Source organism: Amblyraja radiata, chromosome 17, assembly GCF_010909765.2.
Source record: "Amblyraja radiata isolate CabotCenter1 chromosome 17, sAmbRad1.1.pri, whole genome shotgun sequence".
Taxonomy (NCBI): domain Eukaryota; kingdom Metazoa; phylum Chordata; class Chondrichthyes; order Rajiformes; family Rajidae; genus Amblyraja; species Amblyraja radiata.
The window spans coordinates 5,061,783-5,084,178 of NC_045972.1; the positions used below are offsets into that span (position 1 = coordinate 5,061,783).

General features: G+C 44.1%; 1 protein-coding gene across 2 annotated transcripts in view; it reads left to right on the plus strand.

Moving 5' to 3' along the window:
• The window catches only part of znf469 (zinc finger protein 469), a 484,255-nt gene that overhangs the window by 395,168 nt on the left and 66,691 nt on the right, over positions 1-22,396 (plus strand). For both annotated transcript variants that reach the window (XM_033035649.1, XM_033035650.1), the window contains one exon: positions 12,191-12,245. The gene's annotated coding sequence lies outside the window, so the exon portion shown is untranslated. The remainder of the gene's footprint in view (positions 1-12,190; positions 12,246-22,396) is intronic.

Below are 22,396 nucleotides of genomic sequence, written 5' to 3' on the forward strand. Positions count from 1 at the left end.
TTTGGAGGGATATGGACCAAATGCTGGCAGATGGGACATGTTGTGTCGGTGTGGGCAAGTTGGGCCAAGGGGCATGTCTCCACACTGTGTCATTCGATGACTCTACCACTCTATTTAGTTAATCAGCTTCATCTCCCTCATTATCCCCTTCATTTTACTTCCTTTGATTCATTACATATGTTTCGAGGAGATGGGCATTTATCGTAAATTTGTCTATTTTATTTGGAGTTCTCATTCATTATATTTTACCTGCAATAATGATTTGTGGCAAAAACCTTTGTCTAATAACGATTTCGTTTTTTTAGTTTAGAGATACAGCGTGGTAACAGGCCCTTTCGGCTCACCGGGTCCGCGCCGACCAGCGATCCCTGCACATTAACACTACCCTATGCCCATGAGGGACAATTTTCTTTACATTTACATCAAGCCAATTAACCTACATACCCGTACGTATTTGGAGTGTGGGAGGAAACCGAAGATCTTGCAGGTCACTCCGTACAGACTGACTCCGTATTCTGTGGTTGAATTATGCAATTTATTAAATATCCATAGATGATGCATCTATTTGACGTGGCCAGGTCATGGGTCAGGTTATATACTGGGCCGAATCTTGCTGTATGGAGTTGGTAGTTCTAATCAGAACCACCAGCTTTCGTCTACTGAAACTTGAGTGAATCTAGAATTTCTGCAAATGTGCTGTCATTTGGAGTTTAACATCAGAGCCCATCCATCCTGGGATTCACCTCTATGTCTTTACCAGTTCCTACATATTGTACGATTGGAGACCTCAGTTATTTCAGAGGAGAAACTAACGCTCTGAATTAGAAACTAAGTAAAACATTTCATTGTAATTTCTTAAAATTATTTAGTTCAATCATAATAGTTTTAAGTATCTGTAAATTGAAATATGTAATAGTTATGTATATTATATATTATATAAAGCTAATCCTTGATTTTTTAGATCTTTTTTACAGTATTCCTTATACTTGTATCTATATGTTAGCTTAGCCTTCTGGCAAATTTTGATAGGGATGTACAAAAAGGAACTGCAGATGCTGGTTTACACCGAAGAGAGACACAAAATGCTGGAGTAACTCAGCGTAACAGGCAGCATCTCTGGAGAGAGATGGGTGGCTTTCCGGGTCGAGACCCTTCTTCAGCCTGAAACCCAGGCTGGACCGGAACATCTGTGGAATTCTCTGCTTCAGAGGGCGGTGGAGGCTGGTTCTCTGGATGCTTTCAAGAGAGAGCTAGATAGGGCTCTTAAAAATAGCAGAGTCAGGGGATATGGGGAGTAGGCAGGAACAGGGTACTGATTGGGGATGACCAGCCATGATCACATTGAATGACGGTGCTGGCTCAAAGGGGCAAATGGCCTACTCCTGCACCTATTGTCTATTGTCTATTGCCTATCACCCATCCCTTCTCTCCAGAGATGCTGCCAGTCCCGCTGAGTTACTCCAGCATTTTGTGTCTATGTTTGTTAGGGATGTTCTTAGAGCTGTCCTCTAGGCTTTGCCTCCTGAATGATAGTAGCCAGTGTGATTTGCCAACAACCTTGTAGGTGGGAATAGCTCTGCGCATTAAGTGATTACTGGAGAGCTGGCAGGTGACTCCAGGCACTGTGATACATCTAGCTGAGTCTTTAAAGCTTCATCAGAAAGATTGATGCATTTTCCTTGTAGTGCAAGGCTGACAAGATTCAAATCTAATATATTAGCAGTTTTTAATTTGATAAATAATGTGCTGTAAATTCGACTGAATAATTATAATAACGACGGTATATTACAGCCCAATCAATTTATTAATGCTGACTGCATGCAAACTGCATAAAGGTTAATGCAGAAAGAGATCATGACATAAATGTATGCAATGTGTTTTCTTCTTATAATCCTTTCTCTACTTTAGTTGCCTATATATTGTGCTGTTCAGTTGAAGCCAAGTGCTCTTATGAAATATCTGGCAATGACTGTTTAATAGTTGTCTGAGCCAGGTGCAAAGCTATAAAACTGAGCCCAGGGGCTGAATCCTAACAATTTTTATGTGGTCTGTTTGGCATTGATCCTACAAGGCAGTGTCCTTCTGTGATTAATACTAATGATAACAAGCAACGCAGATAGATTTCTCAGAATGTGCAGCAAGAAGCAGTGAGATGTATGCAAAGAAAAGTAAAATATTGCTCTTGACTTTTCTAATTCATATTCATAAGTGATAGGAGCAGAATCAGGCCATTCAGCCCATTAAGTCTACTCCGCCATTCAATTATGGCTGATCTTATCTCTCCCTCCTAACCCCATTCTCCTGCCTTCTCCCCACAAGCCCTAACACCCGTACTAATCAAGAATCTATCTATCCCTGCTTTAAAGCATCAATTGACTTGGCCTCCACATTATTTCGCAGTATTTCGCAGGAGTAGCCCATCTTGCTCCGCTCTAAGATCTTTGGTCTGAAGAAGGGTTTCGGCCCGATACGTCGCCTATTTCCTTCGCTCCATAGATGCTGCTGCACCCGCTGAGTTTCTCCAGCATTTTTGTGTACCTTTGGCCTCCACAGACTTCTGTGGCAATGAATTCCACAGATTCATCACCCTTTGACTAAAGAAATTCCGCCTCATCTCCTTCCCAAAGGAACATCCTTCAATTCTAAGGCTATGACCTCTGGTCCTAGACTGTTCCACTAGTGGAAATATCCTCTCCACATCCACTCCATCCAAGCCTTTTACTATTCGGAGCATTTCAATGAGTTCCCCCTTCATTCTTCTAAACTCCAGCGAGTACAGCCCCAGTACCGTCAAACGCTCATCATATGTTAACCCACTCGTTCCTGCGATCAAGAGGGACAAGAGATAAAGTAACCCAATGGAACGGAATAAACAGGCAAGCTACTATGCAACAACACATTGGTATCAGTTTTCTCATTGAGAAAACCATCGCCCATGAGTATATAACCCAAGCAATCCCATCCCTGTTTCTCCACCTCATGAATCACACATTCCAACGCACAACCTCAATTGCTAAAAATGAGCAAACTGTTTTGATCCCTCTGTTTTAATAATGCCTTTTTTTCAGCAAAGTAACGAATTACATAATATTTCCACAGGCACAATTTAGATTGAAATGTTTATCTTAAAAGCTTGACAGCTTGTTTTGATTTATATCGGAGTGAACTGAAATGATGCCATACCCAGTGCATTCTTGTTATTGTCCAATTTGGATTACACATATTAGGCCCAAGTTTCAGTTTGGGCTGATACTGAGATCTCAGCCCAATGTGCACTCAGCACCTACAACGTTACATTTGGTTTTGTTTGCAGTTATTTCGTTTAGTTTAGTTTAGAGAGACAGTGTGGAAACAGGCCCTTCGGCCCATGAAAGATAGACACAAGCAGCTGGAGTAACTCAGCGGGTCAGACAGCATCTCTGGAGAAAAGGAAAAGATGGCATTTTGGGTCGAGACCCTTCTTCAGACTTTGGCCCACCAACTCTACACTGACTAATGGCACACTGGTCCAACTTACACACTAGGGACAATTTACAGAAGCCAATTAACTTGCAACCTACACGTCTCTGTAATTTGTGGATTAAGGGGTATTAGCTACAGGGAAAGGTTGGACAGAAATGGATTGTTTTCTCTGGTACGCCAAAGATTGTGGGGAAAGAGGATGGAATTATGAGAGGCAGAGACAGTCAGAACCTTTTCCCCGGGGTGAAATTGTCAAACACTAGAGAGCATAGCTTTAAGGAGAGAGGGGCACAGTTTAAAGGAGATGTGTGTGGCAAATATTTTGTCCATAGAATGGTGGGTGCCTGGGAAGTGCTGCCAGGGTTGGTGGTGGAGGCAGATATGATACTAGCATTTAAGAAGCTTTCAGATAGGCACATGGATATGCATGGAATGAAGTGCTGTAGATCACAATTAGTCTAATTTGGCATCTTGTTTGACATGGACATTGAAGGCTGAAGTGCCTGTTCCAATGGTGCAGTGTTTAGCATTCTGTGTACTTACAGAGAACAAAAACTGTATTGAAGAACATATGAAATTGAAATTTACAACTACACCTAATTAATTAATTAATTAATTGGCTGATTAAAGCTCATTGGTGGTTTAAAGTTCCTCACATTATAATAAAACTCTTGGTGAGAAATATACATTTTCTCAAATGTATGTTGACAAATGTTGAAGATTTTTCCTCCTTTGCTTACACAATCTTTGCATTCGTTCACAATTAATCAAAATTTGTGTCCCTTATTGAACGCAGAATACTGCTGGGGAACTTTAAGAACTGGCATAAAGACATAGTTATCAGATACATTTGAGATATTCACTGGTCCTCCACAAACAGGGGTTGGGAAGCGTGCAGAAATTTCGGGCCTATTTTCATTTTTGCAGTAAAAGCCTAATTTTTGGTGAAGGTGATTTGTGATTATTTACCTGTTGTCCAGGTGAAGTTCACATGGGAGTAGCTGTTTAGAATTGTAGAACAATCTGTTTTATAAATGGTCATAAGGTCATAAGTGATTGGAGTAGAATTTGGCCATCAAGTCTACTCCGCCATTCAATCATGGCTGATCAATCTCTCCCTCCTAACCCCAATCTTCTGCCCTCTTCCCATAACCCCTGACACCCGTACTAATCAAGAATCTATCTCTCTCTACTTTAAAAATATCTATTGACGGCCTCCAGAGCCTTCTGTGGCAAAGAATTCCACAGATTCACCACCCTCTGACTAAATAAATTCCTCCTTATCTAAATAGACAAATGGTGTTGTGGAATATGATTTGTCTTGAAGTTTCGCAAATTAAAATGAGGGTTTAGTCATTAGAATTGCATAACATTGTTTATTTCAGCAATGTGCACATTAAATTGTATTTGCCATGTAGAAAAACCCAGGGAGAATGATAATGATAATTTTCAGGACATTTAGTGTCACTTTGGAACTCAATTGGTTCCTGCATAGGGCATGCTTGCACGTTTTAACACATTTCTAGGTTACGTTCACATTGTACATATATTGGTACATTCTGTCCTGTGAGGAGTTGTCATTGGACTTTCCCTTGACAACAATGCCTGTGTAACACATTGGGCCCCAGTAAGATAAATTCTATACTTTTAGAATTGAGGCATGTCATACTTATGCCCCTTATGCCCAACCATGCCGACCAAAATGCCACATCTACATTAAAGCCACCTGCCCATGCTTGGACCATATCCGTCTCAACCTTTCTATCCATGTACCTGTGCAAATGTATTTTCAATGTTCTTGTCATACCTGACTCAACGAACCCCTGTGGCAGCTCATTCTCTATACCCACCTCCCTATGTGTGAGGAAGTTGCCCCTCAAATTCCTCTTAAATCTTTCCCCTCTCACCTTAAATGAGTGGACGTCACAGTGGCGCAGTGGTAGAGTTGCTGCCTTACAGCGCCTGAGACCCGGGTACGATCCTGGCTGGCTGTACAGAGTTTGTACGTTCTCCCTATGACCTGTTTGGGTTTTCTCCGAGATCTTCGGTTTCCTCACACACTCTCTACGTAGTAATATTAGTATCCACCCCAATTAACCTACGTACTCTCAGACGTAGGTTAATTGGCTTGGTATAAATGTGAATTGTCCCTAGTGTGTGTTTGGGAGTGTTAATGTGCGGGGATTGCTGGTCGGCACACACTCAGTGGGCTGAAGGGCCTGTTTCCGCGTTGTATCTCTAAACTAAACTAAACTAAACTTTCCCCTCTCTCCTCACATCCCAACACCACCTGACACAAATAATTTCCTGACCTCTCCCAGATACTATCCCAGAATGGACCAGTCTAATGTACATTCCAGACCCATCCAAAAATCTCTCTGTGTCAAACTCTCTCCCAACCCAAATCCCCCACACCCCCATCCTCATTGGCACAGACCCCTGCCTCATCATCCTTAATCTCCTGCCTTTCCTCCAATGGCCCAGCCATCAATCGGACTTCAGTCCCTATTCTGTCTTCCACTCTTTGCTTGCTGAAACCCTCACTGAACCATGACCTAGCCTGGCCCACAGCCTCCATCCAAGCTAACAACTGCTGATCCGTGCTATTCCACCTGATCCCCATGTACTCAGCGCCTCTCTGGCATGCTATCCTGCATAAGGGAGTCCAATACCCATAGCCGTTATCACCACACAAATGAAAGTAAATAATAAGATTAAACGAGAACTTACCAGTTTGAAGTTTGATCTGTATTTTAGGAGGAGTTACGATGAGGGATTACGTGAAGAAGCCCGCCACGACGCATGCGTGTCATTCTTCAAAGCAGCGGTGTGAAATCACAGATAACTGTAATGATTAAACATAGTAAGATTAGAGAAGAGATACCAGTTAAGTATATGATCAAGGGTGGGAGCGGAGGGCACGTAATCCCTCATCGTAACTCCTCATAAAATACAGATCAAACTTCAAACTGGTAAGTTCTCGTTTAATCTTACTATTTTACTTCGGAGTCACGTGAGTGACTACGTGAAGATTTTAAAGCTCTGTGATTTCATGCCGTGGAAATGAGTCCATGCATCACGTCTGCCTTGATGACTGTAGGAGGAATTGTGTTAACATAATTTGGACATGAATTCGACATTGAAATCATAAAATTTATTAACACAAATTTATAACCCCTTTTTATGGGTTTAAATTAATTTACAGAACTTAAAATTGTTTCTGCAAACGTTCCAGGTTTCATTACTGGTTTATTGTAAAATAATTGGAATGTTTTTTCCCCAGACCATCCTGCTGCCTTGAGGATTTGGTCCATTGGTACATCCAACTGTATCGCTGCCGATGTAGCTGCAGCCCTGGTGGAATGAGATTTAAAAATATTAGTAGCCACCCCAGCCTGTGTTAGCACCTGTTTCAGCCATCTTGAGATGGTCTGGACCGTCACTCTTTTGTGTGGTTGCTTGTTGCTGACCAAAAAGTGCCTTCTCATTGCCTCTTAGGATTTTCGTTTTCTCCATGTATAACGACAGATGTCTTACTATACACAGACGGTCATCTGTTGGGTATGACCTAAATTGTATATTGAGGCCTGCTGATCCCTGTCTGTTCTGCTTACTAACTCATAGATATGAAACGTAATATTTTCTGTTGAGGAAGTCATGTTGTCCAGTCTTAGTTTATGCAGTGACTGTACCCTCTGTGCAGTGACCAATGCCATTAGCATGACTGTTTTTAATGTCAGTCTGTGTAGGGACAGAGCTGTTGCTGGAGACCAATTCCTGAGCATCTTCAGGACAATACTTACATCCCATATTTGGGAGTATCTGGTTCTTGGGGGATTAGTATTAAAAATTCCCCTCATAAGTTTTGTTACCAGTGGGTGAGTCCCAACAGAGTAACGCTCTGTCCCCTGCCATAGGTAAGTCGATAGGGCACTTCTGGCGCAGTTGATGGCACTATAACTGAGCCCCTCATCATAGTGGAGGCCTGCCAGATATTCCAGAACAGACGGGATGTTCATGTCTCTGAAGGTGATGTTGTTTTTATGGCAGTGCATCGCCCACTTCCTGATATAGACCAGATACTGTTTTTTGGTTGACTGTCTTTGGGCCGCCGAGATCATGTTCACTGTTCGGTCCGTCAGTCCCAGTTGTAGTACAGGTGTTTTTAAAACTCTACAAATTAATAAGTTCAAATGTTTATGGCATGGGTGGCTATCCCTTGTTACGGGATGTAGCAATAAATCTGGTCTATGTGGGATGGTGATACATGGTTCTAATACCATGTTTAATACCACTGGGAACCATGGTTGAGTAGGCCAATCGGGTACTACCAAAATACCAGACGCAGAGTCTTGTTGTATTTTCCTTAATACCCGACTGATGAGGCAGAAAGGAGGGAATGCGTAAATAAACAATTTCCCCCCAATGCAGCGAAAATGCATCTGTCGCCGCTGCCCCAGGGTCTGTTTCCCATGAAACATAATTTGATAACTGGTGGTTAAGTCTGGATGCGAATAGATCGATATCTGGTGTTCCATATTTTGCTGTAATATCAGCAAATACTTTTTTTATTCAACATCCATTCGGTGTTTTCATTAAATTTGCGTGACCTGGTGTCTGCCACTAAATTTAGTCTTCCTGGTAGGTAAGTGGCTGATATCCAAATATCTCTCTGGATACACCATTGCCAAATTGTATTAGCCAGATTGTCACATGATGTCGATTTGTTTCCACCCATGTGGTTAATGTATGCTACCACGGTGGTATTGTCTATCTGTAGTCTAACATGCTGGTGATATGACCCAGTACAATATGACTTTAGGCCATGGAATGCACCCAACATTTCCAGTTAGTTTATGCCCAGTGTGAGTAATAATGATGCCTCCTGAGCAGTCCATCTACCTCCACAGCTGGTGATGGTATAGGTGGCTCCCCACCCAAGTGCACTGGCAACAGTTTGTAGTACCATGGAAGGGTTACTGACAATGATTGGATTGGAACAAAGCCAGATGTTATCTATCCACCATTTTAGTTCCATTTTAGCTTGATTGGTAGTTTCATAGGTCTTTCAAAGTGACCTGCATTAATTTAGAGTGCTTGTATTTTTGCTCTCTGTAAGTTTTGGTAATGTAGAGGTCCAAATTGTGTGGCTGGAAAGGCAGCCACCATTTTGCCAATTACTTTTGCTACCAATTTGATGGATGGTTTGCTGATGTCAATGAGGTTATTGCAAGCCTCCATTGCAAGCCTCCCTTAGGCAGAGTCACCAACATGTGAACTGAGTCAATGGTGAACCCCAAATAGTCCATAGTAGTGGAAGGCGTTAGTTTAGATTTAACTGGATGGATAATAAATCCCAGTTTTTCAAATAACTGTTTTGAGGCTGTTACAGTTTGTTTGGCCAATTCCAAAGTTTTGCCCACAATGAGTATGTCATCTAAATATGCCATGACCATGTGTTTACATTTACGTAGAAACGCTAGGGCTGGTTTCAACATTTTGTGAACAGCCTGGGGCTGATGATAATCCATTTGGCAGTGCTTTATACTGCCAGGGTTGTCCCATCCAGTTGAATTTTAAGTAACATCTGCGGTCACCTCGTATAGGCACTGAATAGTAAGCATCTTTTAAATCGATGCTGGCCATGAAGTAACCTTTGGAAATTAATTGTTTAGCAGTAGCAAAGGTTTCCATTTTGTCAGATCTATGATGATGCAACAACCACCATCTTTTTTTGTTTTTGGTAAATATATTGGACACGAATTCTAATGGTTCGTGTTGAGTTTTCTCAATTACACCTTTTACGTAAAGCCGCTCCAGTTCAGCTTGTGCTTTTGATTTTTCTTTATCAGAAAGCACGAACATTCGGTTCGGTATATGTTCAACTGGAGGGCTGTACTTGTGTATAAACTCTATTGTATATCCCTGGATACTGCTTAAGATGTAAGTATCGGTTGTTCACATGCTCCATGCATTCAGAAAATAGTGTAATCTCCCCCCAACTTCCATGCTCCCTGTATTTTGTAGGGAACCAGACCCACCTACCTCCATAGTTACCAGTGGCAGGTTTAATTCTTTTTGTAGGTTCTTTGCTGCTGTTGTTGCGCTGATGTCTGGATTTTCGGTTTGGTTGGCGTTGGAGGTCCCCGCATCTTCCAAGAAGGCCGGCCTGGGCCATGGCCTAAAAAAGACTCATGTTTTGAGTACCGGGCCTTCGAGCTTTCACCAGTTCTGCTGGTGGGTGCGTATGGGTGCTGTCTTTGGCTGTAGTGGGGTTTTTTTTGGAGTCCTTTTTATTAGTCCAGTAGGTTCTCTCGTTCCTGCACCCCTTGCACACTTGTCTTTTCTTCTGCGGACCCCTCTTCCAGGTCAGCCCAGAACTGACCCGCAGTGCTCCCCTCTGATGAGGTAGAAGCACTGTGCAGCCCTTCAAGAGGTACTTCTGTGGGTTTATCATAGGGCCCACAGTGACCCGACTCCATCTCCCGGAGTCTGTCACGTTGGAGCAAATGCTCCACACACCGCTCCATCCGGCTCCAGCGCTCTCGGTCGCTGGCTGCCCGACTTTGTTCAAAGTCGGACTCCTCTGAGTCCACGACCTTGTTTGTTTTTGTGTCTAGCCTTTCCGCCCGGCCGCGTGGATCTGGCCGGTGCGGAGGCGACATCGGGCACAGCTGATCCCACTATCGGTGATCCGAGTGCCGCTGGCTGCTGCTGGCTGCCCGCTGCTCCGCGGTCCTCCCTCACCAGCTTTGTCCTTACTGCCCTGCCGCGGAGTGGATCTGGCCGGTGTGGAGGCGACATCGGGCACAGCTGATCCCATTATAGGTGATTCAAGTGCCACTGGCCGCTGCTAGCCCACCAGCTTTGTCGCAGCCCGTTGGTTTCTCCACCTGTAATCAGCATGGGAAAACACAAAAAGACCGCAGCTCTTACCTGCAGGTCCAGGTTTAAATTGTCGCTACGGGGGAACGTCGTTCCACCCTGCCTCCTCCATTTTCGACTTGTCAAAAGTCGACGGCCCCATCTGAATAGTCTCCCGCCCGGCCGTGGTGTTCTGGCCGGCGCGGGACAAAAAGTCGGCACAGCTGATCCCTTACGGGGCTTGTGCCTTCAGCTGCTGCTGGCTCCCGCAACTTCGCGATCCTCCCCAGCCAGCTTCACTCGCAGCACTTGTGGACACTATTTTGTCCAGCTTCCCCCTCCCCCCGTGTAAAAACAGCGTGGGGACAAAAACTACCGCAGAGTAAATCACTTACCTGCAGGTCGCGGTTTCAAACTTACGCTGCGGGGGACGCTCCACCCCGCCTGTCATTTCGCAAGCGTGAAAGCGATATGACACGCATGCGTCCTGGCGGGCTTCTTCACGTAGTCACTCACGTGACTCCGAAGTAAAATAGACTCTACCTAACAACTGCAGTGGAACCATAGCATCACTTTCTGAGCAATGTTGTTTTAATGAACATTTTAATTTCTGTAAATTCGCACTTTAATTTGCAACAGATGTTACGCCAAAGAATATTGTGATGACAGTGACTCTTTGATGGGATTAACCAAAATGTACCGTTATTTTCTCAAATCTTTGCTTCTTTTTCTGTTACAATACGTATCCAATTTTTCCTCAGAAGGAACAGTTTTCTCTTTTCCAGTTGAATCTGGAGCAATTGATTCTAATCTCTAAGGACCCTTCTGGCAAAGGAACTCAAATACTTTTAACTGGTTGCTTTCAGTTGAATCTCTATTTGAAAACTCCTTAATGGAGGAATTAGACATTCTGTTAATACTGAGTATTCATAGTCAGTCATAGAGTGATACAGTGTGGAAACAGGCCCTTCGGCCCAACTTGCCCACATCAGCCAACACGTCCCAGCTACACTAGTCCCACTGCCCGCGTTTGGTCCATATCCCTCCAAACCTGTCCTATTCATGTAACTGTCTAACTGAACAATAGCATCTAATCATGCTTAACAACATGCTGAATAATAACATCATATCATTCTTAATAACATCTTTATTAAACCTCATTTTGACCTTCTCTAATCCGAAAGTAATGGAAACATCTCACTTTTTTGGTGCTGTTTCTCATTTGTAAACTGAGAGGTTATACAGTCCAAATCTGCCCTCTGAGGAGAACTTAAAGGATTCCATGGCACGGTTTCAAGGAAAGGACATGGAAGGTTGCTGGTGAAGGGAAACAAGTGGTGTTGATGGTGTGGTAATTCTTGTATTCCTACCAAACTCTCAATCAGCATGAGCAAACAAAATATCTTCTCCTTAGCTCATCGCTGTGGTGAAGTTTTCTCTGCAGATATGGTATAGTATTTTGAAACTCCCTAATGTTGTGAAAGGCATGATTTTCTTCTTTCCTTGGCCTTTCAACACCATTGTCTTGCTGTTTCTGTGCTTTATATCAATGTGTTTTCTGTAGCGGTCCGTCCAAAAGTGCATAAGGAACACTAACTGTTCCGTAAATGTGTTATTGATTTATTTTTTACGATATGATTTATAGAACCTGATGCTTTAGGCCTTTGCTCTTTGAGCAATTTTATCTGCCTGAACCGACATGCCTTTATTTACCTGAACACACAATTTCAACTGTGCAAGTGAAGGCAGATAAAACTACAAAGGAAAATAGCGATTAGGTTCAGTTATATACGACAGATATCTTTAATGCTCTGCTCCCGAAGGAATTATTCTACAAATATTGATGGGATTTATGTATTTCTAGGTGACTGAACTGAGTAACAACACAGGATGTCAACAGGACCTGCAGATTTGTCAAGGTCAGATCATTTGAAAATTCATTTATTGCATTAAATGTTTAGAGCAACGCACAATTCAAGAAAAAATACTTTTAGTAGAAAAAAATGTATTTCAAAAATTTTCAAAATTATCCTTTACAATATTGAGCAGTTTTATCATAATGAATGTGACAGAAATATTTTCACTGGACTTTTACAATATTTTCATGACTTTTAACTGAAAATCAATACATTGCAGCAGATACGTTAATTTTGAACTAAACAGAACAATAATTCTGGAAGAACTCGGCAGGTCTGTGGAGAGAGACACAAAATTAATGTTTCGGGTCAATCAAGTGCTTTTCCTGAAACTCTGGTTTATTATTCCACAGATGCTGACTGACTACCATTTGTTTCCAGATGTTTTTGTTTTTATCTCATGAATTTTAAATATTGGTATTTGAAAGTTCTACGGTGCTGATCTTCTTCTTTTCGTGTCCGTCTTGTTACAAATGTTGGCCTCGCTGTCATCGGCCGTCCTGAATTGGACGCAAGCTTCCGGCGACAATCAGTGGAAGCCGTCACTTGTTGCAATAGATGATGGTGGTGGCAGAATTATCTCAGGATACTTCCAGTCTCCAGCCCCGCGACGTGGACGCTTCTACTATGGGGCCTACAGTGTTGATTTGGGTGTTATATGGTATTGCAGTAAGATTCGGTTCATCTGACACATTTAGAATTTTGAGAATGGCAAGAGCAGATTATAATTTTGAATGGACAATGGGAGCTGCAGTACAAAACATTACGATACGATACTACTTTATTTGCCCCAGAGGGAAATTGGTCTGCCACTGTTAGAAATATTTTCCCAACAAACGACAGTCACAGCAATTTAGATCCAACTGAATCCTACATGAGAGAGGATCGCACAGAGTACAGGCGTCTGAGCGAGTCTCTCTGCTGAAGCAGCGCCCAAACTCATTCCTTTATACAATGGAGTAAACAAGGATGTATCGACCACAACTTAATCTCATCACGCAGGTATCGAACACAACTTAATCTCATCACGCAGGTATCGAACACAACTTAATCTCATCACACAGGACCACAACTTAATCTCATCACATAGCGACCACAACTTAATCTCGTCACACAGAGTACAAAGTACAAACCCATAGTCAGCACATAATGTCATCCCAAAATAGACTTGCCCATACATGATTCTTAAAGGTACAGTCCCCGATAACTATAGGAATGAATTTTTATATCAGCCACCTGTCAAAAAATAGTTACAAGCCATTGAAATTGTTGTGTGCATTATAACAACAATGACATTTAAGTGTTGGGTTATGGCACAACGCATATATAATATTTTACAAACATGAAATTAATTATCGAGTGGAAATGTCCAGGATGAGGGATGTGTAAAGATTGGAGGGTGAGTAAGTCTATCCCACTACATTAGTGGGAGGAGTTGTTCAGTTTGATAGTCGCAGGGAAAAAGGATCTTCTGTGGCACCTTGGTGGGACCAGTCATTGCTGAGGGTGCTCCTCAGGTTGACCAGTGTGTCATGGAGGGGGTGAGATGCATTGTCCAGGGTGCTCCGCAGTTTGAGGAGCATCCTCCTTTCCGAGACCACCTCCAATGAATCCAACTCCAACCCCAGGATGGAGCCAGCCTTCCTGATGAGCTTGTTGATTCTGTTGGCGCCTGCGGCCTTCGCCCTGCTACTCCAGTACACGACAGCGTAGACGATGACACTGGCCACCAACGATTGATGAAACATCTTACTGTAGACGTTGATTGAGCGGAGTACAGGCGGCTCTGTCCCTTCTTGTTCAGGGCCTCAGCGTTCCTGGACCAGTCCAGTTTACTGTCCAGGTACACTCCAAGGTACTTGTACACCTTGGTAACCTGTACATCCACACCATTGATGAAGACAGGGAGGAAGGATGTTTCTCTCCCCCTAAAGTCCACCATTAACTCCTTAGTCTTGTCGGTGTTGAGATGCAAGTGATTCAGCCCACACCACTCATCAAAGTCGTTGACTACACCTCTGTATTCAGCTTCCCTCCCCTCGCTGATGCAGCCCACAATGAGTGAGTTACTGTGAGAGACAGCGAGTCACAGGGAACAGAAGAAATGGGACCTTTGGTGGATGGGAAGGAAGCAAGGTAAACATTACCTAATGAATCCGACTCCAAACCATTGGGATTTATGAAACACCAGATAATAGGTTATCAGCATTGTACCAGAGACATATTAATTATACTTGGATGGCCTTGCAAATAATTGGGCAAAATGATGAGCAGACTTTGTAAAATTTCTTGCTATTACTAATTTAAAAAAGTACCTTAGTCCTCTGGCATCCCATAATGACATTGTACAGGATATTATCATCCAACATTCCAGGTAATTAAATACTAGGTTGCCACGTTGATGGCCTGGACAGGAGCATATATTGATAGAAGTGTTTACTTGGTAATTTTTATTCACACCTTCTGTATTGCTGCCAAGAAATGGCTCGATTGTAATCAAGTATTGTCTTTCAGCAAACTGGATAGCACGCAACAAAAGTTTTGCACTGTACAGCAGCACACATAACTGTGAACTAAACTGAACTAAACTATTAATCAGGAAATTGAACTTAAATAGTGGCTCTTGTTATTCTGCCAGAGCTACCTGAGGTTGTTAGAGTTGCCAATTGTATATTTGTATATTAAAGCTTTATTGTTCATTATCAATGCCGATAACATCCACCATAGTGGGTAGTAGGGAACTGCAGATGCTGGTTTTAAGCTGAACATAGACACAAAATGCTGGAGTAACTCAACAGGACAGGCAGCATCTCTGGAGAAGATAGACACAAAATGCTGGAGTAACTCAGCAGGACAGGCAACATCTCTGGATAGAAGGCTGTACCTCAGTACACGTGACAATAAACTATACTGAACTAGAACAGAGAGATCTGGGAGTAGAGGTGCATGGTTCCCTACAAGTGGCAGGTCAGGTGGGCTGTGCGGTGAAGAAGGTGTTTGGTACGTTGACGACTGCTTTGGTGCCACCTCCTGCACCTACACACAACTGACTGACTTCATCCACTTCACCACCAACTTCCATCCGGCACTCCAATACACCTGGACGATTTCCGACACGTCCCTACCATTCCTTGACCTCACCATCTCCATCGCAGGGGACAGACTCCTGACCGACATACATTACAAACCCACTGACTCACATGGCTATCTGGACTACACGTCTTCCCACCCTGCCCCCTGTAAAGACTCCATCCCCTACTCCCAATTCCTCCGCCTACGCCGCATCTGTTTCCAGGATGAGACATTTCATACCAGGGCATCGGAAATGTCCTCGTTCTTCAGGGAACGGGGATTCCCCTCCGCCACCATAGATGAGGCTCACACCAGGGTCTCATCCATACCCCGCAACACTGCTCTCTCTCCCCATCCCCGCACACGCAACAAGGGCAGAGTCCCTCTGGTCCTCACCTTTCACCCCACCAGCCGGCAAATACAACACATAATCCTCCGCCATTTCCGCCACCTCCAATGTGACCCCACCACTCGCCACATCTTCCCATCTCCCCCCATGTCTGCCTTCCGCAAAGACCGCTCCCTCCGCAACTCCCTCGTCAATTCTTCCCTTCCCTCCCGCACCACCCCCTCCCCGGGCACTTTCCGTTGCAACCGCAAGAAATGCAACACCTGTCCCTTCACCTCCCGCCTCGACTCCATCCAAGGTCCCAAGCAGTCGTTCCAGGTGCGACAAAGGTTCACCTGTATCTCCTCCAACCTCATCTACTGCATCCGCTGCTCTAGATGTCAGCTGATTTACATCGGTGAGACCAAGCGTAGGTTGGGCGATCGTTTCGCCGAACACCTCCGCTCAGTCCGCAATAACCTACCTGACCTCCCGGTGGCTCAGCACTTCAACTCCCCCTCCCATTCCCAATCCGACCTCTCTGTCCTGGGTCTCCTCCATTGCCAGAGTGAGCAACAGCAGAAATTGGAGGAACAGCACCTCATATTCCGTCTGGGGACCTTGCGTCCTTATGGCATTAACATTGAATTCTCCCAATTTGGCTAGCCCTTGCTGTCTCCTCCCCTTCCTTAAGCCTCTAGCTGTCTCCTCCCACCCTCCCATCCGCCCGCCCTCGGGCTCCTCCTCCTCCTCCCCTTTTCCTTCTTTCTTTCCCACCCCCCATCAGTCTGAAGAAGGGTTTCGGCCTGAAACGTCGCCTATTTCCTTCGCTCCATAGATGCTGCTGCACCCGCTGAGTTTCCCCAGCTATTTTGTGTACCTAAGGTGTTTGGTAAGTTTGCCATCAAGAAGCTACCGAATACAAATGATGTTAGCACATCGTGATGCAGCTGTACAAGTTTTCTGGCAACTGAACCATCCTCGCAACAACTAGCGAGTGGTCCTGAACTACTATTTACCTCATTGGAGACCCTCATTAGAGACCCTCAGACTAGGTTTGCTGGAACTTTACTGACTTTATCATGTTATTCATGTTATTCCCTTTATCGCGTATCCGTACACTGTGGATGGCTCGATTGTATATAGTCTTTCCGCCGGCTGGTTAGCACACAACAAAAAGCTTTCACTGTACCTCGGTACACATGACAATAAACTAAACTCAAGAAACAGGTTTGTCCTACATCTCATAAAACTGAGAAAGCAAAGACATTAAATCTTCTATCCAGCCTGCAGATAGAACAAATATTTATTTTCACTTTTTCTACGTGATGTAGTAGGAGGCCATTCAGCCCATTGAATTGAGGTTGGTTCATGGTGCAATCCCATTGTCTTGCTGGTTTTCCCTGTGATCTAATATACCTACATTCATATCAACAACCCCGTCCCCCACGTTCGACGCTAATACCACCTGCACTACAGGTTACCTACAGTTGCTAACAAACCAACCAACATGTGGGTCTAAGGGAGTACCTCGAGGAAACCTACTGTATGTAGTAATAGGAAGACACATCTGATAGACGCACTGCTGTTCAAATTCAAGAGACATTTATTGTCACATGCACCAATTGGTACAGTGAGATTTGAGTTACCATACAGCCATGCGAATAAAAATAACACAATACACAATAGAGCATGAACATTCCCACACAGCAGAATCAACATTCCCCACTGTGAGGGAAGGCAACAAAGTTCAGTCATCTTCCTCATTGTTCACCTGCGGTCGGACCCACTGTGCCCTCCGCAGTCGCTGCTACGGCGGCCCAATGTTCAGGCCCCCTCGCCGGGATGATAGAACTCTGGCGTCGGAACAGAAGAACACTCTCAGCGGCTTGGAATTTCCGAATCGGCCGCTTCCTACCGGAGGCCGCGGCTCCCGAAGTCCACAGGCCGAGCTGGGCGGAGATTCAACACTGGCGACCCTCGGCAAAGGATCCCAGGACTACGCGATGTTAAAGTCAGCGCCGCCCGCGGCTGGAAGCTCCGTAAACCACAGCTCCGCGGTGTTAAAATCGGCAGGCCCCCGGCGCTCTAACACGGCAATCCCGGTAAGGCATCGCCCGCTCCGCGATGGTAATTCAGTGCTGCGCTGCTGCTGAAGCTTTGGCCGGTCTCCGGCAGGAAAAGCCGCAAGGGGGGGGCGAAGATATGACTCGGAGAAAAGACACATCCTCGACCAGGTAGTGACTAGGAAACGGTTCCCCCTCCCCCCTCCCCATACCCCACATAAAAATGACTAAGAAACCTCCATAAACATACTTTTTAGACAGACTAAAAACAACAAAAAGGGTGAAAGGACGGTGTTGAGGCTGCCGCATGTGGCGTCGCCCGATTCACATTTTGGACCTGATTACTTTCTCAAATAATGACATTCAGCACTATCTTGTGGTGCAGGATTGTTACGAAGTTTCACCTTTCTACGAATGTCTTTTAATAATATATCCTGAAGAAGGGTTTCGGCCCGAAACGTCACTTATTCCTTCGCTCCATAGATGCTGCCGCACCCACTGAGTTTCTCCAGCATTTTTGTCTTTCCTTTAGATTTATGGGCCTGTCCCACTTACGCGATTATTTAGGTGACCACAGGAGACTATGCGATCGCCACATGGCCGCGGGTGGTTGTCGGGGAGTTGCCTTCATGGTCGCGAGGAGTTCCCGCATTCTTGGAACTAGTGGCGGCTTCATTCGGGTCGCCGCTAATTTTTCAACATGTTGAAGCCGCCATGGAGAGTAGCGAGAATCCTTGTGCCGTAGGTGCAGTGGTGGTGGGTTGCCAGGAGGTCGTAGGTTGTCGTAGGTTCTTGTTGGTTGTTGCCAATGCTGACCGGTGAATTTCATTGGCTCATTGGGAAAAAAAAACGTAAACAGTAGTTTTCAGAACCAAGGATAACCGACCAGTAATGTTAATGTCCGCTGAGCTTCACAGCGGACATTAACGTATCTCTGGCTTCTTAAAGGTTGTCTCCACTCCTTCTCCCCACCCCGTCTCCCCCATCACCCCCTTCTCTCCCCTTCACCCCCCTACCTCTCCCCCCTCTTTTAATGGAAAAAGTGACCCTTCCCGTCACCCTTCACCCTCTTAATTACTGCGCCAACCTTCCTGTTCATCGCGGTGTGTGTCTGTGTCACATTGGCTTTGCACCGTGTGAATTTCACTCAGACAGCGCTCCCCCCGCTTGCCCTGTACCCCGCCTGCATAACGGGCTGGTGAAGGAAGCGATGTGTGTGTGTGTGTGTGTGTGTGTGTGTGTGTGTGTGTGTGTGTGTGTGTGTGTGTGTGTGTGTGTGTGTGTGTGTGTGTGTGTGCGTGCGCGTGTGCGTGTGTGTGTGTGTGTTCCACTCTGACAGTCACCGTCCCAGTCGCCGGTTTTTCAGTGACCTGCTAAAACTTGACAGTCGCCGGCAGTCACCTGAAAAATCACCTAAGTGGGACTGGCCCATTACTGACACAGGTACATTTTTTTAAGGATTTACAAATCTCAGGGCCTGCTTCAGTTAAAAAATAAGTGTGTTTTTTTTCTCTCCAACAATGCCCGGTCCTGATGATTATGAACCTGCACGATGTTGTCTGCAGTGGAAGACATGGTTTAATAGTAAGATTAAACGAGAATTTACCAGTTTGAAGTTTGATCTGTATTTTATGAGGAGTTACGATGAGGGATTACGTGAAGAACCCCGCCACGACGCATGCGTGTCATTCTTCAAAGCAGCGGTGTGAAATCACAGATAACTGTAATGACTAAACATAGTAAGATTAGAGAAGAGATACCAGTTAAGTATATGATCAAGGGTGGGAGCGGAGGGCACGTAATCCCTCATCGTAACTCCTCATAAAATACAGATCAAACTTCAAACTGGTAAGTTCTCGTTTAATCTTACTATTTTACTTCGGAGTCACGTGAGTGACTACGTGAAGATTTTAAAGCTCTGTGATTTCATGCCGTGGAAATGAGTCCATGCATCACGTCTGCCTTGATGACTGTAGGAGGAATTGTGTTAACATAATTTGGACATGAATTCGACATTGAAATCATAAAATTTATTAACACAAATTTATAACCCCTTTTTGTGGGTTTAAATTAATTTACAGAACTTAAATTTGTTTCTGCAAACGTTCCAGGTTTCATTACTGGTTTATTGTAAAATAATTGGAATGTTTTTTCCCTCAGACCATCCTGCTGCCTTGAGGATTTGGTCCATTGGTACATCCAACTGTATCGCTGCCAATGTAGCTGCAGCCCTGGTGGAATGAGATTTTAAAATATTAGTATCCACCCCAGCCTGTGTTAGCACCTGTTTCAGCCATCTTGAGATGGTCTGGACCGTCACTCTTTTGTGTGGTTGCTAGTGGCTGCCCAAAAAGTGCCTTCTCATTGCCTCTTAGGATTTTTGTTTTCTCCATGTATAACGACAGATGTCTTATTATACACAGACGGTCATCTGTTTGGGTATGACCTAAATTGTATATTGAGGCCTGCTGATCCCTGTCTGTTCTGCTTACTAACTCATAGATATGAAACGTAATATTTTCTGTTGAGGAAGTCATGTTGTCCAGTCTTAGTTTATGCCGTGACTGTACCCTCTGTGCCGTGACCAATGCCATTAGCATGACTGTTTTTAATGTCAGTCTGTGTAGGGACAGAGCTGTTGCTGGAGACCAATTCCTGAGCATCTTCAGGATAATACTTACATCCCATATTTGGGAGTACCTGGTTCTTGGGGGATTAGTATTAAAAATTCCCCTCATAAGTTTTGTTACCAGTGGGTGAGTCCCAACAGAGTAACGCTCTGTCCCCTGCCATAGGTAAGTCGATAGGGCAATTCTAGCGCAGTTGATGGCACTGTAACTGAGCCCCTCATCATAGTGGAGGCCTGCCAGATATTCCAGAACAGACGGGATGTTCATGTCTCTGTAGGTGATGTTGTTTTTATGGCAGTGCATCGCCCACTTCCTGATATAGACCAGATACTGTTTTTTGGTTGACTGTCTTTGGGCCGCCGAGATCATGTTCACTGTTCGGTCCGTCAGTCCCAGTTGTAGTAGAGGTGTTTTTAAAACTCTACAAATTAATAAGTTCAAATGTTTATGGCATGGGTGGCTATCCCTTGTTACGGGATGTAGCAATAAATCTGGTCTATGTGGGATGGTGATACATGGTTCTAATACCATGTTTAATACCACTGGGAACCATGGTTGAGTAGGCCAATCGGGTACTACCAATACCAGACGCAGAGTCTTGTTGTATTTTCCTTAATACCCGACTGATGAGGCAGGAAGGAGGGAATGTGTAAATAAACAATTCCCCCCCCCCCCAATGCAGCGAAAATGCATCTGTCGCCGCTGCCCCAGGGTCTGGTTCCCATGAAACATAATTTGATAATTGGTGGTTAAGTCTGGATGCGAATAGATCGATATCTGGTGTTCCATATTTTGCTGTAATATCAGCAAATACTTTTTTAATTCAACATCCATTCGGTGTTTTCATTAAATTTGCGTGACCTGGTGTCTGCCACTAAATTTAGTCTTCCTGGTAGGTAAGTGGCTGATATCCAAATATCTCTCTGATACACCATTGCCAAATTGTATTAGCCAGATTGGCACATGATGTACCATGGAAAGGTTACTGACAATGATTGGATTGGAACAAAGCCAGATGTTATCTATCCACCATTTTATTCCATTTTAGCTTGATTGGTAGTTTCATAGGTCTGTCAAAGTGACCTGCATTAATTTAGAGTGCTTGTATTTTTGCTCTCTGTAAGTTTTGGTAATGTAGAGGTCTAAATTGTGTGGCTGGAAAGGCAGCCACCATTTGCCAATTACTTTTGCTACCAATCTGATGGATGGTTTGCTGATGTCAATGAGGTTATGCAAGCCTCTATTAAATCTCTAGCCTTTCCCTTAGGCAGAGTCACCGACATGTGAACTGAGTCAATGGTGAAACCCCCAAATAGTCCATAGTAGTGGAAGGCGTTAGTTTAGATTTAACTGGATGGATAATAAATCCCAGTTTTTCAAATAACTGTTTTGTGGCTGGTACAGTTTGTTTGGCCAATTCCAAAGTTTTGCCCACAATGAGTATGTCATCTAAATATGCCATGACCATGTGTTTACGTTTACGTAGAAACGCTAGGGCTGGTTTCAAAATTTTTGTGAACAGCCTGGGGCTGATGACCCATTTGGCAGTGTATTATACTGCCAGGGTTGCCCATCCAGTTGAATTTTAAGTAACATCTGTGGTCACCTCGTATAGGCACTGAATAGTAAGCATCTTTTAAATCGATGCTGGCCATGAAGTAACCTTTGGAAATTAATTGTTTAGCAGTAACAAAGGTATCCATTTTGTCAGATCTATGGTGATGCGACAACCACCATCTTTTTTTGTTTTTGATAAATATATTGGACACGAATTCTAATGGTTCATGTTGAGTTTTCTCAATTACACCTTTTATGTAAAGCCGCTCCAGTTCAGCTTGCGCTTTTGATTTTTCTTTATCAGAAGGCACTAACATTCGGTTCGGTATATGTTGAACTGGAGGGCTGTACTTGTGTATAAACTCTATTGTATATCCCTGGATACTGCTTAAGATGTAAGTATCGGTTGTTAACATGCTCCATGCATTCAGAAAAGAGTGTAGTCTCCCCCCAACCTCCATGCTCCCTGTATTTTGTAGGGAACCAGACCCACCTACCTCC